Source organism: Mus caroli, unplaced genomic scaffold (assembly GCF_978045245.1).
Source record: "Mus caroli unplaced genomic scaffold, Mus_caroli_1 scaffold_13, whole genome shotgun sequence".
NCBI classification, from domain to species: domain Eukaryota; kingdom Metazoa; phylum Chordata; class Mammalia; order Rodentia; family Muridae; genus Mus; species Mus caroli.
The window spans coordinates 46,706,283-46,722,371 of NW_028227268.1; the positions used below are offsets into that span (position 1 = coordinate 46,706,283).

General features: G+C 48.9%; 1 protein-coding gene across 2 annotated transcripts in view; it reads left to right on the top strand.

The window, feature by feature from the left end:
- The first annotated feature begins 36 nt into the window (after positions 1–36).
- Rph3al (rabphilin 3A like (without C2 domains)) overlaps positions 37–16,089 on the top strand; it is a 136,412-nt gene continuing 120,359 nt past the window's right edge. The window contains exon 1 of one of the 2 annotated variants that reach the window (XM_029484108.2): positions 37–244. The gene's annotated coding sequence lies outside the window, so the exon portion shown is untranslated. The remainder of the gene's footprint in view (positions 245–16,089) is intronic. The other variant, XM_021176264.2, reaches the window with a different exon arrangement.

Sequence of the window (16,089 nt, forward strand, 5' to 3'; positions counted from 1 at the left end):
TAAAGAAAAGACGGAGCTGTTCGTTATCTGTAACTAAAAGGAGCCCTCGAGATCCACTCCGTGCCAAGAAGAGCCATCGAAAGGGGGATGGCGCCTATCAGATGGCCTCAGGCCAGAGCTCTTCAGCTGGCAGGAACAGGTCCCAGGTCAGAGAGGGGCGGACCGGGGCGGGGCGCGCGCCGGGTACCTGAGGTGGCCGCCAGAGGGCAGCCAGGGAGCGCGCCCGGCCGGGGCGAAGCCCCAGGTAAGTGTAGCTAAAGTGGGGCCACCCCCCTTTTCTAGGGCCCAGTCTCTCGGGGCCCCGGTGTGTGTGTGTTTGGCTCCAAGATGGGGGCCAGAGCGCGTGCACGCGATGGTCCGGGAGCTAGGGCTCAGATCCTGTAGATGTTGGAACCTGGGGTGGGGACCGTTCCTGAGCACCGTTGGGGCTTGGGCAGGGCCTGGCGCCCAGCTGCCCTCCTGGGTTTGCCCGCCCTCTATCTCTCTCCGTTGCCGGAGACTCCGGGCTGCAGGAGAGCTGTCCCGGGACAGCGCCGCGGTCCGCTCCGCCGGCGCGCTCTTACTCCGGGATTTAGCCCACAGCCCGGAGCGGAGGTTGTACCTCGCGCGGCCCCGGGTGTGTCCCGGGCGCGGAGTGGCGCCGGGCGCGGGCGGCCGGTGGGGGAGGGGCGCGGGAGGTGCGGACGGCAGGCGGCGCTGGGGCGAGCGCGCCCGCGAGTGAGTCAACAAGTGCGGAGCCCAGCGAGCGCGCGCTGGCGGCGGGAGGGGCCTGCAGGTGGTGGCCGGTGTCCCGTCCCGGTCTCTCAGTGCCCGGCCGGGGTAGGGTGGACAATATCCAGTGTTTTCGGTGACTGGCGTTTGTGTGTGGGTTGTCCTTGGCCCTGGGCGCTGGGCTCAAACCGGCTGGCTGGCGTTCAGGAGTGGGAACTCGAAAGCACGTGGAGCCCTTGGGTGTGCAGGTGGAGGGTGTCCTCCGAGTCAGCCGGTTCTGCCCCTGGAAGACCCCTCCCCGCGGTCAGACAGGTTTGGGGAAGTGTTTCAATCCACTCGGGGCGCCGCCGGGAGCTCAGGATGGCGACCCTCCCTGCCTGCTCCCAGGGGTCTCCGGCCGTCTGCGAATTCCGAGGTGGAGCAGGGCAAAGCGATTCGATTTTCCACCTGTGTGTCTGATAAACCTTAGCGGTTCCCTTGGGGGAAAGGTGGGGGATGCTGAAAGTGGAAACCCGAGCTCAGTGAGACTTGAGTCAGTGGGATCCAGGTGAAAAGTCGCTGTCAGTCGGGTTGTGCAGCCCGCAAGCTCCGGGCAGCAGAGGGCAGGGGAGGGAAAGGGGCATCCCTGAGGCCCCAGAGCAACTCGAAAGTCTCCTGGAGAAGCCAGTCCCTATAGTTCAGGCTCTGTCTCGTCCCCACCGGGAGAGATTGCGCCTTCCATCGCTGCCTCTGGGGGCCACTTGGCTCCCAACTGAAAAAAAGCAGAAACACGAGGTGAGCTGTAAGCTTTGCTCACCGCCACATTTCCCACAAGTGCTCTGCACCTGCTGCTGTCCTCTTCCCTAACCCTGCAGCCCAGACTGCTGAACTGCCACTCAGCAGAGGCTAACTGGCTTTCCAGCGAGCCTCCCTCGCTCCCTCCTATACCCACTCCCTACCCATCGCGGAGGGGGAGGCGTCTATTTTTGCAGCCTTCCCTTCCAGGTGGTCTTTATTTCTAGCCAGGCCCCCTCCCTTTTGTTCTAACCCCAGTTGTTCCTTTCTCAGCCCCTCTTTTCTTGCTTCTGCTTTCTAGGCCCAGTTTATGGCTTCTCACGCAGTGGTCTTGGGTCACTCCTGTCCAGGCTTTCTTTGGGGTGCCCCATAGTCACTCAAAGATAGTCTGAGTCTGAACGGGTGTCTCAGTCAGGAGCCCTTCTCATTCTATAGACTACATTTGCCTCTGAGGGGTCTGGCATCTCCCCCCTGGGATCAGCTGGCCCTGACCTGGAACAGTGTAGGCTAGAATCAGACTCCTGCTGCAGCATACAATCTGACATGTCACCTCTAGAAGGAGTGGCTCTTGACCAAATAATTGACCCCTAAGAAATCCTTAGAGTCTTCGGTTTTCCTCAGGCCTTTCGGGGCCAGCTCCTTTGCTGGGTTCTCAGCCTTTCAGTCCTGGGCTATGTTCACACTGGTTTCCAAACCTGAATCTTCTCTCTCTCTCCTCAGGGTCAGTCACCCTTGTCCCTCCCTGTACTACTTGGCTCAGGTGCTGTTGCCTAAGAAAGCTTGATCCTCCTGCCTAGAATCCCACTGGTCCAGGACCTCTTTCCTAACTCTGCATCCTTAGCCACAACTGTCATGCTGATGGCATGCCTGATGGCAGCCTCTCAGTACCCCCCCCCCAATACTGCACATCCTGGAGGTGTTCAGTGAACTGCCCCCAAGTTTTTGAGAACTTCCCATCCCATGCCTGGAGCCCTGCTCAAACTAGATCTCTGAATGGCTTGGTTGCATTGTGTTCTATGCCAAGCTGAACATTCTCTGCTGTTGCCTTCTTAACCAAGAGTGGGCATTCTGTGTCCCGAGTTGGGCGGTGTTCCAAGGGGTTCAGGCCTTCACTGGTTTTTAGGTTCTTGAAGCACTCAGAGAGGTAGGCATCAAGATTATTGTCTCCACTCTGCCCATTGGGAAGCAAGCTCAGAGAGGGCCAGGGACCTGTCTGACTCACACAGCTTGTGTGCGGGTGGGCAGAGCAGAGGTGGAATTCAGTCCTGTGGGCTCCAAGCTGTCATTACATACAAAGATGTGTTGTTTGCCCTGAAGGTGTATGTGTCCCACATCTCCAGCGTCCCCTCAGTATTTGGCCCTGGTGTGCAGGGCATACTGGTGGTGTGGGACTCTTCTGGACTCTAGGGAAAGGACTTGATCAGACAGATGGGGAATAGGATCCTTGACTCGAGAGGTTGTAACATCAGTCAGGGAGGCCCTGGAAACAAGCTGTTTCTGATCTGGCTTTAGAAATGTGGAGTAAAGAGCTCTGCGGGGTGGGGGTGAGGGGGTGGAGGTCCTCAGGTCTGCCCTTCCAGCGTTCCCTAAGTGCCCATCCCTGAGGGACACTTTCAGTCCCCCTTTTGTGCCTTCAAATAAGTTTCTTTAGGAGGCCCCCTTCCCTTCTCTTGCAGGCCACTGTCAGAGGAAAATGAGCTCCTGCTGTGAAATCCTGTTACCATAGCAACCGGTAGTGTGAGGCCCAAGTCTCCTCCCTGCTCCTAGGTCTCCTGCGCTATGTGCTTGGAGGGGCTTTTTCTGTGTTTGCTGCCTGAAGAAATGAAATATTCCGCTTCGCTTTCCTTTTGTGTGGATATTAAATTCTTTTGTTTCTTCAAACCAGTGACTTCTGGGTACTGTTTGTGTCCCAGCAGGTTGTCGCCAGGCAGCTGGCGCACCATTAGTCATGACCCCAGGGTGATGACCCTGGTTTAGGTCACATTTATGAGTGACACCCAGTGCTCCATGGGTAAAAGCTATGCTGTCTTGAATGCTTGTCAGGAAAGAGGTGCAGCAAGCACTCCGGGGTGGGCAAGCCAGTTTCCTTCAGCTGCTGTCAATAGACCTTGTCCATGGACACCACCCAGAACAGGGCACAGAGGACGTGTGAGGAAGACAAGGATGCCATGGGCAGTGATCACAAGCTATTAATATGGGCCAGAGGTGGGTAGGGGTGGAGAGACAGCTCAGCGGTTAGAAGCACTGGATGCTCTTCCAGAGGTCCCTGGTTCAATTTCCAGCACGCATATGGGAGCTCACAACTGTCTGTAAATCCAGTTCCAGGGTGTGGCATACATACACACACACACACACACACACAGGCAAAACATCAATGCATAAAAAAATAAATAAGTCATAAAAAACTTTAAACAAACAAAAGAAAAGAAAAGAAAAAGAAGGAAAAGCAAGAAATATGGACCAAGTGCTCTCAGATCAGATGCAGTTTCCTTTTATTTAATTCTCTGCCAAGGGAAGTTAGAACTATTAGCGTTATCCCCATTTTGCAGGTAAGAAACTGATGCCCCAGAGAAGTTAAGCATTTGCCAGATAACACACAGCAAGTACCTGGAATGACTGTCCTTGTGGCTAAGACTCTATGTGCTGCCGTATGGTCAATGGAAGGGCTATGATTTAAGACTGAAATGGTGAACAGGGAGGCTGAACAGACCGGCTGCTCTAAGATTCAAGGTGTAGAGCAGTCATTTTCAACAGTGTATCAATGCCTCACAGTGGAAAGGCATGTTCTGAGAGGGTTCAGACTGACATTGGTAAATAACCAATTAAACCAGAAAGGACTCAGAGTCCTTAGAAACCAGGGCAACTGTAGACACTAGAACACCATTGCAGGTGAGAATGAGCAGTTAATGGCTGCATGAGTCACACAAGCAGAAATCAGAGCGAGCTACAAGCTAGTATAGTGCTACCCCAGAGGCAGGAGGATAGTATAGTGCTACCCCAGAGGCAGGGCCTGCTATGTAGTCCAGGCTGACCCTAAATTTGTGTTCAAGAGATCCCCCTGCCATGGCCTCATCAGACTTTTTTTTAAAATTTATTTGATTGGTCAAGCATTGTTTTTTTGTTTTTTTTTTTTTTTTTTTTTTTTTTTTTTGGTTTTTTCGAGACAGGGTTTCTCTGTGTAGCCCTGGCTGTCCTGGCACTCACTTTGTAGACCAGGCTGGCCTCGAACTCAGAAATCCGCCTGCCTCTGCCTCCCGAGTGCTGGGATCAAAGGCGTGCGCCACCACGCCCGGCTCCAAGCATTGTGTTTATACTGTTAGAATTTATTAATTCCCCACCCCGTTACTGAGGACAGAACTCAGGGTCTTATGCGTGGAAGCAAAGACTCAACAACCGAGCTATGCCCTAAACCCAGGATTCACTTGTGTGTCCTTTCGTGTATATAGTATACTTCAATAAAATAAAGCAGAAAAGGGGCCACAGTGAGTGTAACCTTAGGATGTGAGAGCACAACTCATACAGAAGAGCCAAGCCTTTCACCTCACTGACTTCACCTTCAACCTTGGCTTTTGGTGACACATAGGAGGTGATATGAGAGTGGACTTCCATCTTCTAGAAGGAGTTGGCTTGGGGATGGGGTGCAGGGAGAGCCAGGCTTAGCTCTGCTTGTACCCTTTGCACAGCACTGGCTCTGTCTATAGGGGAGATCACTTATCTAGCAGGTGGCTACTTGGCATGGACACTACCCCATCCTCCTCCCATGATGGGCCAGGGGCAAACGGGTGAGGGTGCATAGATCCACACTGGTTGGGTCTTCCTGGAGAAACTGCAGGATCTGGACGTTCTAGGGGCCCGCCCAGACCTCAATCCTCAGAGTGAGCTGTCAGCAAGAGAGCATTGCAAGGCCGGTGGCAGGCTGCAGAGCCCAGCTGTGCTTCAAGAGCGCCCCTCTGTTCACACTGCATTTCCACGCTGCTAAAAATACCCGAGTGTCTTATGTAAGACTGCAGGTACCATGTGGACGCCTTACGTAAAAGTACTCCCTAGACCCTGGACAGTCAGTCACATGTCCCCATGACCGTTGTGGCACAGTTATGAAGCTGCTGGTGTTTGCCTGTCAAGGAAGAGAGCTGTAGTTGGTGCCCTGTCTTGTCAATAGTGGTTTTTGCCTCCTTCACCTGTTAGTGTGGTTTCGTCTTCGGGCATGGCCCATCTGAGCAGTTGAGTTGATGCTAGGCTTTGTGAGACTTGCTCTTCTGCTGGTCCCAAGTCACTGACAATGGATTCTCTGCTTCACCAAGATGCAGCATCTCAGAGTTAAAGAGCCTCCTGCATCCTTCAGGAGTCCCCTGCTTCCTGACAAGGTGACCATTCGATTTGGCTTGAGTGCTCACGGTGATGGGACAGCCCATCTCATTGGTGGGCTACAATTTAATGGGAAAAATGAACAATGAAAATGAAGGCATACAGTACAGGCTGAAACCAAGGAGAAATTTCACAGGGACCTGGGCTGTACATCCGTGGGTTCTGAGGCTTAGAAAGGATGATCACTGTGGATGCGGTGTGTGTGTGTGTGTGTGTGTGTGTGTGTGTCTTTCTCTCTCTGTCTCTGTCTCTCTGTCTCTCTGTCTCTCTCTCTGTCTCTCTCTCTCTCTCTCCTCTGGTTATAAAGCAAACCCAGCACCTTGGGCATGCCAGGTAAGTACTCTATAATTGTCAGTCTCTGAGATAAATGTATTACAAAGTTCATTCTTTTTTTTTTTTAAGTAAAAGTTTATCCATTTTAAGAGCATGTCTTAGTTAGAGTTTCTATTGCTGTGAAGAGACACCATGACCATGGCAACTCTTATGAAGAAAAACATTTAACTGGGGCTGGCTTACCTTTCAGAGGTTGACCGTTCAGAGGTTTAGTCCATTATTGTCATGGCGGGGATCATGGCAGCTTGTAAGCAGATGTGGTGTTGGAGAGGTAGCTGAGAGTTCTACGTCCAGATCTGCAGGCAGCAGGAAGAGCAAGCCAATAAGCCTGGCTTGAGCTTCTGAAACCTCAAAGCCCCACCCCTAGTGACACACCTCCTCCAACAAAGCCACACCTATTCCAACAAGGCCAGTTTCCCAATAGTGCCACTCCTTATGACCCCATAGGGGCTGTTTTCATTCAAACCACAGCAGAGCATAATCTGTTTTAATTTTTTCCTCTTTTTGTAGCGCTAGGGATTACCTATAGGCTTCCCAGGCTAGGCAAGCACTGGACCATAGAGCTGTAATCCAGCCCTGTATTTTGTTTGTTGTTTTTGTTTTTGAGGCAGGGTCTTACTGTATATCCCTGGATGGCCCAGAACTCACTGTGTAGACCCTATCATAAGTCTTGCCTGTTCCACACAGAAAGATCTCATGGGTTCAGGATCCTTTCTGGAATTCAACTTTTCCATTCTTTTTTGAGTTCCTCTCCAGTCTTATCTGATTTTATTTTGGTTTAGGATGGGAGGTAAGATGCTTGATTTTATTAGTGGCCTAACTTTTAGTACTGGTTTTCTGTACCGATTACTTTTCTGGTTGCTTCAGTGAAATACCTACAAGGCAACCTAAGGAAGGAAGGACTTAATTGTCTCACAGTTTGAGTTTACAGTCCTCATTGGCAGGGAGGGCGTGGCCGAAGGAGCAGGAAGCAGATGGTCATGTGACATTTGCAAGCAGGAAACAAGATGACTGCTGGTACTCAGCTAGCTTTCTCTTATGCACCCCAGGAACAGAGCATGGGGAACGGCACTGCCCACGTTTAAGAAGGATCTTTTTACCTCAGTTAACCCAGTCAAGGTAATCTTTCACAGATGTGCCCAAACTACACAGCCATTATAGCCATAGTATTAAAAATTCAAGGGCTGGTGAGATGGCTCAGTGGGTAAGAGCACCCGACTGCTCTTCGAAGGTCCAGAGTTCAAATCCCAGCAACCACATGGTGGCTCACAACCATCCGCAACGAGATCTGGCGCCCTCTTCTGGAGTGTCTGAAGACAGCTACAGTGTACTTTGCATATAATATATAAATAAATCTTTTAAAAAAAAAATTCAAGTAAGGACTGGAGAGATGGCTCAGAGGTTAAGAGCACTGACTGCTCTTCCAGAGGTCCTGAGTTCAATTCCCAGCAACCACATGGTGGCTCACAACCATCTGTAATGGGATCTGATATTCTCTTCTGGTGTGTCTGAAGAGAGCAACAGTGTGCTCACATACACAAATATTTTTTTTAAAAAAATCAATTATAAAAAGCAGATGTTGAGAGCTCCCTCCCTCCCTCCCTCCCTCCCACACCTCTCAGCCGTCAGTCAGGTGCACTAACCAGAGTTACTAGATTTGATGGGTGCTTTCTTCCTTCTTTTGACGGATGTAGAATGCCAGCTTTGCTATAGTATACAAACATGCAAGATTCCAAGTTTTCTGGGTTTGGTTTTTTTTTTTTTTTTTTTTTTTTTTCCCTGAATCTATTGTTTTTCCTCCTCGGTTACTTTATCTTTTGTTGTTGGTTTTTTTTTTTTGTTTTGAGACAGTGCCTCACTATGTAGCCCAGGATGGCCTGGAATTCACTGTGTAACAGAGGATGGCTCTCAGCTCTTTATCCCCCTGGGTCCACCTCCTGTGCTGGGATCACAGACACACACCGCTATGTCTTGCTTAGCTCACATTTCCATCATGACTTTATGTTAATGTCTGGACGAGCAAGCCCTTGTTCCTAATTTCCTTGGTGATGCTTGCCTATGTCTTCATTACTCTTTATGAAGTCTATGATCATTTCATTGCGTTTTCTGCACGTGTCATTAACATTCCATTTGGGACTGCATTTATGCAGTAATAAATAGATGGAGTTTTCCAGCCTGAGATATGGTCTTCCTTGTGGTTCAGTTTTGATTTCTACCATCTCCTGTCAGAGCACCCAGTTAAGTTTCATGGTTGCCTTTTAAAGGGGGTGGTGCACATTTCCTCTTAGGTGTTTTGTGTTTTGAAGACAATTTTTAAAGTGTGTGTTCATTTAGTGTGTGAATATGGACGTGATTCTTTCCTTCTATCACATGGGTCCCGGGGACCCAGCTCGGGCTTGGTGGCTCATTGAGCCATCCTGCCAGCCTCGCGTTTATAGCTTTTGTTGCTCCTAGGAATACAGTCCTTTTCTCCAGCTAGCCCTCCATTTTTCCCTTCTTCTTGCTCTCTCTCCCTTCCCCCTCTCTCCCTCCTCCTCTCTCCCTTCTCCCTCTACTTTTTCCTCCCTCCCTCCCTCCCTCCCTCCTTCCCTCCCTCCTCCCCTTCTCATCTGAGAAACGGGAGGCCTCCCCTTGGTATCCTCCAACCCAGGCAGATCAGGTCACTGCAGACTAGGCGCATCCTTTCCCACTGAGGCAAGACAAGGCAGCCCAGTTAGAGGAATGGGATCCACAGTTAGGCAACAGATTCAGGGGTAGCCCTCACTCCAGTTGTTGGGGACCCACATGAAGACCAAGCTGTACAACTGCTACATATGTGTGGGAAGGGGGTACTGGATCCGACCCACACTTACTCTTTGGTGAGTGGTTTAGTTTCTGAGAACCCCCAAGGGTCCAGATTAGTTAATTCTGTTGGTCTTCCTATGGAGTTCCTATCCCCCTGGGTCCCGCAATCCTCCCCCCCCCAACTCTTTCACAAGACTCCCCAAGCTCCATCTAATATTTGGCTGTGGGTCTCTGCATCAACTGCTGAGTGGAGCCTCTTAGAGAACAATCATGCTAGCCAGGGTCCTATCGGTAAGTATAACAGAGTATCATTAATAGTGTCCGGTATTGGTTTTTGTCCATAGGATGGGTCCCAATTTGAGCCAGTCATTGGTTGGCCATTCCCTCAGTCTCTGCTCTATCTTTTTTCCCTGAGCATCTTGTAGGTAGGACACATTTTGGGTCGAAGGTTTCGTGAACGGGTTGCTGTTCTTATCCCTCTACTGGGCATCCTGTCTGCCTGCAGGATGTTGAGCCACTTAAGGGTCCATATCCCTCCACTGCTAGGAGTCTTAGCTGGAGTTACCCCACAGACTCCCTGCCCCCATACCCCGATCTCTGGCACATCCTAGAGATGCCTCCCCCCCCCCATCACCAGTTTTTGTCCCCTCTCCCCTGCTCTGCCTACACCTGATCCCCCTGCCCTGTTCCCATCCCCCTACCCTCTCCCATCCGGTTCCCTTCCTCCATTCACCTCTGATATCTATTTTATTTCCCCTTCTGAGAAAGATTCAAGCATCCTCCCTTAGACCCTCCTTGCTATTTGGCTTCTTTGGGTCTGTGGATTGTAGCATGGTTGTCCTAAGCTTTATGGCTAATATCCACTTAAGACTACATACTATGCATGCATGTCTTTTTGGGTCTAGGTTACCTCAGACAGGATGATATTTTCTAGTTCCATCCATTTGCCTGCCAAATTCATAATGTCTTTGTTTTTTAATAGCCGAGTAGTATTCCATTTACACACCGATTTTATGCCTCTCCTTAAACAGATCTATCCACCCTGCCCCCAGGGGACATGCTGACCAGAATGATATATATAATCATTAACTGCTCTTTACAGTTTAACTACATAGGTTTATAGCTTTAATGTAGTCTGGTTTTGCATGCATATGAGCTTTTGTAAGTAGAGTCAGATGTATTCCACTTATTTAACAGTCACCTTGCTGTGCGTGTGCGTGCGTACCTGCATGTATGTATGTATGTGTGTGTTCTATTCTTGCCTGTGGCTGTAGTCTCTTTTTTATGACTGTAAGTAAAACGCCCACCTCATTTGTCCCTCCCGTTTGCAGATGGGCTCTGGGCGTTTTGCATCTTCCTAGGCTGGGGCCAGCACCTTTCCAGGTACAAGTTTCTCTGGGTTGTTGTCCCCAAGAGTGGAAGAGCAGTCTGAAGCTCTGTGTGTTCCTTCCAGAGGGCCTGCTGCCCCCTCTCATGTCATCCACACTTTGAGTTTATGCCGCCTGGATAGAGTGCACGGATCTCTCGTTGTGGTTTATACTGGCAGTACATGGGTTTTCATGGCGTCGTGGTGTTTGGGGGGGGGTCAGCGTTTATGGGTTGCTTGCGTTTCCTCTTTTACTCTCCTGTACTTTCCTTTACCTCCTCCCTACCCGCTTTGGATTCTCACCGATTCACAGCAGATCTTCACGCATTCCTGTGGTGGCGATAATCTAACACCTCCTGGGTTGTGAATTCTTCTCTGGGATGTGGCTTTTCACTGTCTTAATAGCATCTTTTGAAGAATAAAATAGTTGGATTCCTCAGTGAGCCTGCACCAGCTAAAATCCAGTGTTTGTTTCCGGTCCTGTTCTTTTGCAGTTTGAGGCCCAGACCACCTCATTCATACGACGACGTACATCCGATGACTAGAACCAAAGACAGTGAAACTGTGCTTCTCACATGGCTAAGCACCAACTATAAATCAGTGTCCAATGGTTACTGCCACACCCAAGGTTTTTTATAGGATCCTTTTTAGTCTCTCTGTGTGGTTTCTGTCTGTTTTGCTGTTTTGATGCTAGGGAGTGAACCTAGGACCTTCTTCATGCTAGCTTAGTGCTCTGTCACTGAGCTGGATCTAGAGACCTGTGATGACTCTATTTAGACAGTTGTACTCTTGCTCTGACTAGCTAAACTCTCAAGGAGGCAATTAGTTAACTGGAAGGACTAGAGAGATTTTTCTGTGGTTAGGGCAGATGTTACTGTTGCAGAGGACCTGGGTTCAATTCCTAGCACATGGTGACTTGCAACTATTTGTAACTCAGTTCCAGGCCATTTGACACCCTCTTCTGACCTCTACGGATATTATATACACATGTGGTGCATAGACATACACAGAGACAAAACACTGATACACATAAAATAAAATAAATAAGAAAAGAGTTAACCGGCAGCTGGTTTTGAATGGCGGTACACACCTTTAATCCAGAGCACACCTTTAATCCAGGAGTAGAGAGGCAGAGGCAGGTGGATTTCTGAAAGACAGCCTGGTCCACACGGTGACTTTTCAGCCAGTTGGGGTTACCTAGAGAGACCCTGTCCCAGCTCCCAGGCCACCTGTAACTCCAATTCCAGAGACCTGACACCCTCTTCTTTCCTCTGTGGGCACCTGCACATACATACACAGGACAGACGCTCACACAGGCATTCAAATAAAATGAAATCTTTTTAAAAAGAACGTTAGCTGGAAAAATTTGCAACCAGCTAGGAATGAATTGGTGGATGTGCTTGTGTTGTGTGTACAAGCCCCTGGGTTTGATCTTAGTCTTTCTCCAGGGATTCCAAAAGTTAGTGGCAAGCCAGGCGTGGTGGCGCATGCCTTTAATCCCAGCACTTGGGAGGCAGACACAGGCAGGTTTCTGAGTTCGAGGTCAACCTGGTCTACAAAGTGAGTTCCAGGATAGCCAGGGTTATACAGCGAAACCCTGTCTCGAAAAACCAAAAGCAACAACAACAAAAAAAAAACCCCAAATGTTAGTGGCAAACTGTTTAAACTGCTTTAAACATCTGGTCTTGGTGGAGTCTTTTTTGTTTTTGTTTTTTGTTTTTTTCCTTACTTAGTTTAAATTCAGTTTTGAATTTTAAAACAATTTTCTCTCAGTCCCCCGTGGCAAGCTAATGAAGAACACTGGCTTAATTTAGAAGGAGACGTGCAGAAGTGACTGTCATCTCCCACAGTTCATTTTGGGAATCTAAATTCACCCTTCTCTCTCCTTAATGGACAGCATATCAGATGAGGGGGTGTTGGGGTCAGGGGTCAGAGCCAGGGTTCCAGCAAAAGCAGTCCTCCTGGGGATTGTGTGCTCTAGAAGACTCCTGTCTAAATCGCTGGGCTCTGAGCAGTGTCTTCTAAAAGTAAAAAAGGAAATGAATTCTCTTCTGGTTTCTTCCTTCCTTTTCTTTTTAATGTCATCAAATCACACGGGTTAGTGACAGGGAACGACCCAATTTCAACTGGTTTCTGACTTGTCACAGTGCTTGTCCTGGTTAATGTCAAGGTCCGGGAGAGTATTTGATCAAGAGCAAGGGACCGTGGGTGAGACTGGCAAAGGAAAGGTCAGAGATGAATATGAAATTATCCCAAGCCCCTGTGGTAAACCGCCGGGGTTGTCTTGTAGCTCACACAGATGGCCGTGTTGTTCCACTGTCCATTCATCAGATTCTCTGTCTGCTCTTCCAGAGTGTTCCCTGAGCCTTCTCTGAGTCTTCCCTGAGCCTTAGGTGGGGGAGTGTTGGAGCCGTATCTGCTAGGACTGGGATCCACAACTCAGCATTTGGATTGGTTGTGGTTTTCTACAAGTTTCCTTGATGGTGAGTGAAGACTACACTTATCTGTGGACATACAGACTAAATGCTTAGACTGTAGTTACGTTTAGTAAAGTAGTGGTTGTAGGTTCTTCTCCAGGATCCATGACTTATCTAGCCCTTTGAGGTTGAGCTAGGTTCCCAGTACTAGGCATGATTGAGCCTGTTGTAAAGTAGGTCTTTTTTTTTTTTTTTAAAGATTTATTTATTTATTTTGCATATCTGAATACACTGTCACTGTCTTCAGGCACACCAGAAGAGGGCATCAGGTCCCATTACAGATGGTTGTGAGCTACCATGTGGTTGCTGGGAATTGAACTTGGGACCTCTGGAAGAGCAGTCAGTGCTCTTAACCTCTGAGCCATCGCTCCAGCCTGTTGAGCAGGTCTTAAGTCCAATTGTAGAGTTGTTGCTTACCACCAAGGTACGTGCACCACTGCTGCACCCTTAGAGTTATCATGGGTTGTTGTGATTCGTATGAGTTAGAGCTGGGTGGGACGGTTGCTTGCTTCCCCGCTTTAGAAGCTTGCACGGCACCTACTTGTACCATGAAGCTAGTTTTAAGGTCAATTTCAGCTCAGGAAGCTCTGAAGCGTTGTATCTGAAGTCGCATGGTAGGGACTTAGCTTCCACTTCTGAGGGATAGCCAAGGGCAATAGCAATAGGTGATATAAGGAATCATACTACCAACCATCTAACTTAAAAAAAAAGCTATAATATATCTAATTCTATGTATATATATATATATATATATATATATATATATATATATATATAATTCAAATGAAATTTTCTCGTCTCGGCTGACAGTGTTCCTTCCACCTAACAGAACCCCCAATGCCAGGCGTAAGAAGCTGCCTTTTGAGTTGTTGGTTAGGTTGCCCAAGAGACTCTCCAAAATCTTAGTCTTGATATGGGGGTCTCTCGCTGAACCTGGAGCTTGTTGATTTTGCTAGACTATTGGCTAACAACTTCCAGCTATCCTCCTGTCTCTGCATTCGCCAGCAGAGGGATTATAGTTGGGCTCCACAACTCTCCTCTTTTCTTTCATGGGAGCTTGGGATCCAAATTCAGGTTATCATGCTTGCGGGCGGGGTGAGCACTTTGCCAGTTGAGTGTCTCCCTATCTCCTGGGGCATCTTTTATAGGATCATTAATCTCATCGATGAGGACCTGATCACTCCCCAAGACCCAATGTCACCTTAGGGGTTCGGATTTCAATGTTACCCAATCCTAGCTGTCCCTCAGGTACCACTGAATAGGTTTCTGCTGTGAACATCTTGCTTAGCTGTTGCTGGTTGTGGACATGGTGGGTTCATCAAAGTCCCTTCTATAGTTCATGCGGAAGACAGCTTTGGGCTGAGTGCTTTATGGTGGCAGTTTGCTAACAAAGGATGTAAAGCATTTTGTTTTAACTGTTCCAGTGTTCTGTGATGATAGATGGTTTCCCTTTTGTTTTGGGGAACCAGGATCTTGCTGTGAGTCAGGCTGGCCTGAAATTTATCATCTTCCTCAACCTCCCTAGTGCAGGGGTTATAGGGATCTGTTACCTGCCTGGATATTACTATGGTTTCTAAGTTGCTGGCAAGGAGATGTGCCCATTGAAACATCCTTTATGGTCATGTGCAGAGGTGCCCTGTGGGCTGGGCTGGCCTTAGACTTCTCTGACTTCATCCTCAGGTTCTGGTGTCAAGGGAAAGTGAGTCACCATTGGTAGATGGATCCAGAAATACTAATAGCTTAGCAGATTGGAATAGCTGGGAATTTAAAGGTTCCAGAGGAAATTGCAGCTGCCATTGCAGACTTGAAAGTCCTCATCCAGCTCTCACAGAGAGTTCAGGGTAGAAAGAATAGGCCAGGGACAGCTAGGATGTAACTGCGTGCCGACCCTGCACTTTGAGGACCTGATGTCCAGTGTGATATAGCTCAGGGAACAGTTAGAGACTTGCTCTATGGAGTCTATGGCCTTGAAGAAAGATCACTGTGTGATAGTCTCAGGTGTGAGCTCTAACAGATGCAGAGCAGGGACCCTTGGGGTGCTGGCTTTGGCCTGGGGAACAGACAGCACATGGAAATAAGTCAGGAGAAGGCTCAGCTGGAAGTGGAACTTGCTTGGGGTGTGCAAGTCAAGACAAGACTTGCTGTAAGTTGCAACCACGGCAGGTGGGAATCCCTGCAGGCTGTTCACAGCAGGCCACCAGAAGGTAACAGGATCCTGACCTATAGGCCAGTAATGGCCAACTCAGGATAGATCTTTAGGAGTGAAGAGAATTAAGCCTCTGTAGGGGGAGGGCTGGACCAGAGGGGGCCTGGTCCTCTGGTCTGAGGATGTGGGCCAGTGGGAGCATAGCTAAGCTAAGCTAAGCAGTTCACAGAAAGATGGCTCCGGCTGGAGATTTCATCCTGATTCTATTGCTTCCATTCTCAGGGGCCCTCCATGATAGTTTCATCTAATTTCCTCATCTGTAAACTGGCTATCTATGGTATTGGCACAGCCATCATGAGAAGTCATATACAACACAGTCAGAAGTGTCCTCTGCCCATGGGGATGGCTTATGTTCATATTAGGGTGTTCCCACTTTGCCCTAGGGGTATCCTTTTGCACCTGGAATCACTGTGAATGGGGTTCACATTCAGAACCACCATTGTCTGATTGTAAGTGGCATCTCATGGCCTCAGTGCTCACCTCATTTCTGGGGCAGCTGAGTGCCGAGTCAGACTTGATGTTCAACTTAATCATGGTGTCTTCGGAGACATCTCTTTGGCTTGGTCCCTGTTTTCTTTGATCCTTGTTTGTTTATTTTTTTTTTCATAGCATTTAGCCCCTGAATTGCTTCCAGCCCTCCTTGACGCGATATATACATAAGTGTCGTCTGCCTGGATCCTGTTACTCTGAGGTATAAGCAGAGGCAGTAAAAGGTCTGTCTTGACTGGATGAGGATGCAAAACACTCCCCAGCCACACAGCAGAACTGCAGGCAGTGTGTGTGTGTGTGTGTGTGTGTGCGTGTGTGTTCTGCGGTTCTGAGTTTCAAACCTTCAGTCTTGTGCATTCTGTGCAAACTTTCAACCACTGAGCTCTGTCCCCAGTGGTGGCCACCTTTCTGATGGAGAGACTGTCCATCAAAAGTCTTACATCCTGAAAGGCTGTCTTTCAGAAGGGGTTGGAGAGGTTGCTCAGTGGTTAGGGTTACTGACTGATCTTCCAGAGAACACTGATTCTAGTCCCAGACCCACGTGATGACTCACAACCATAAGTAACTCTGGATCCAGAGGATCT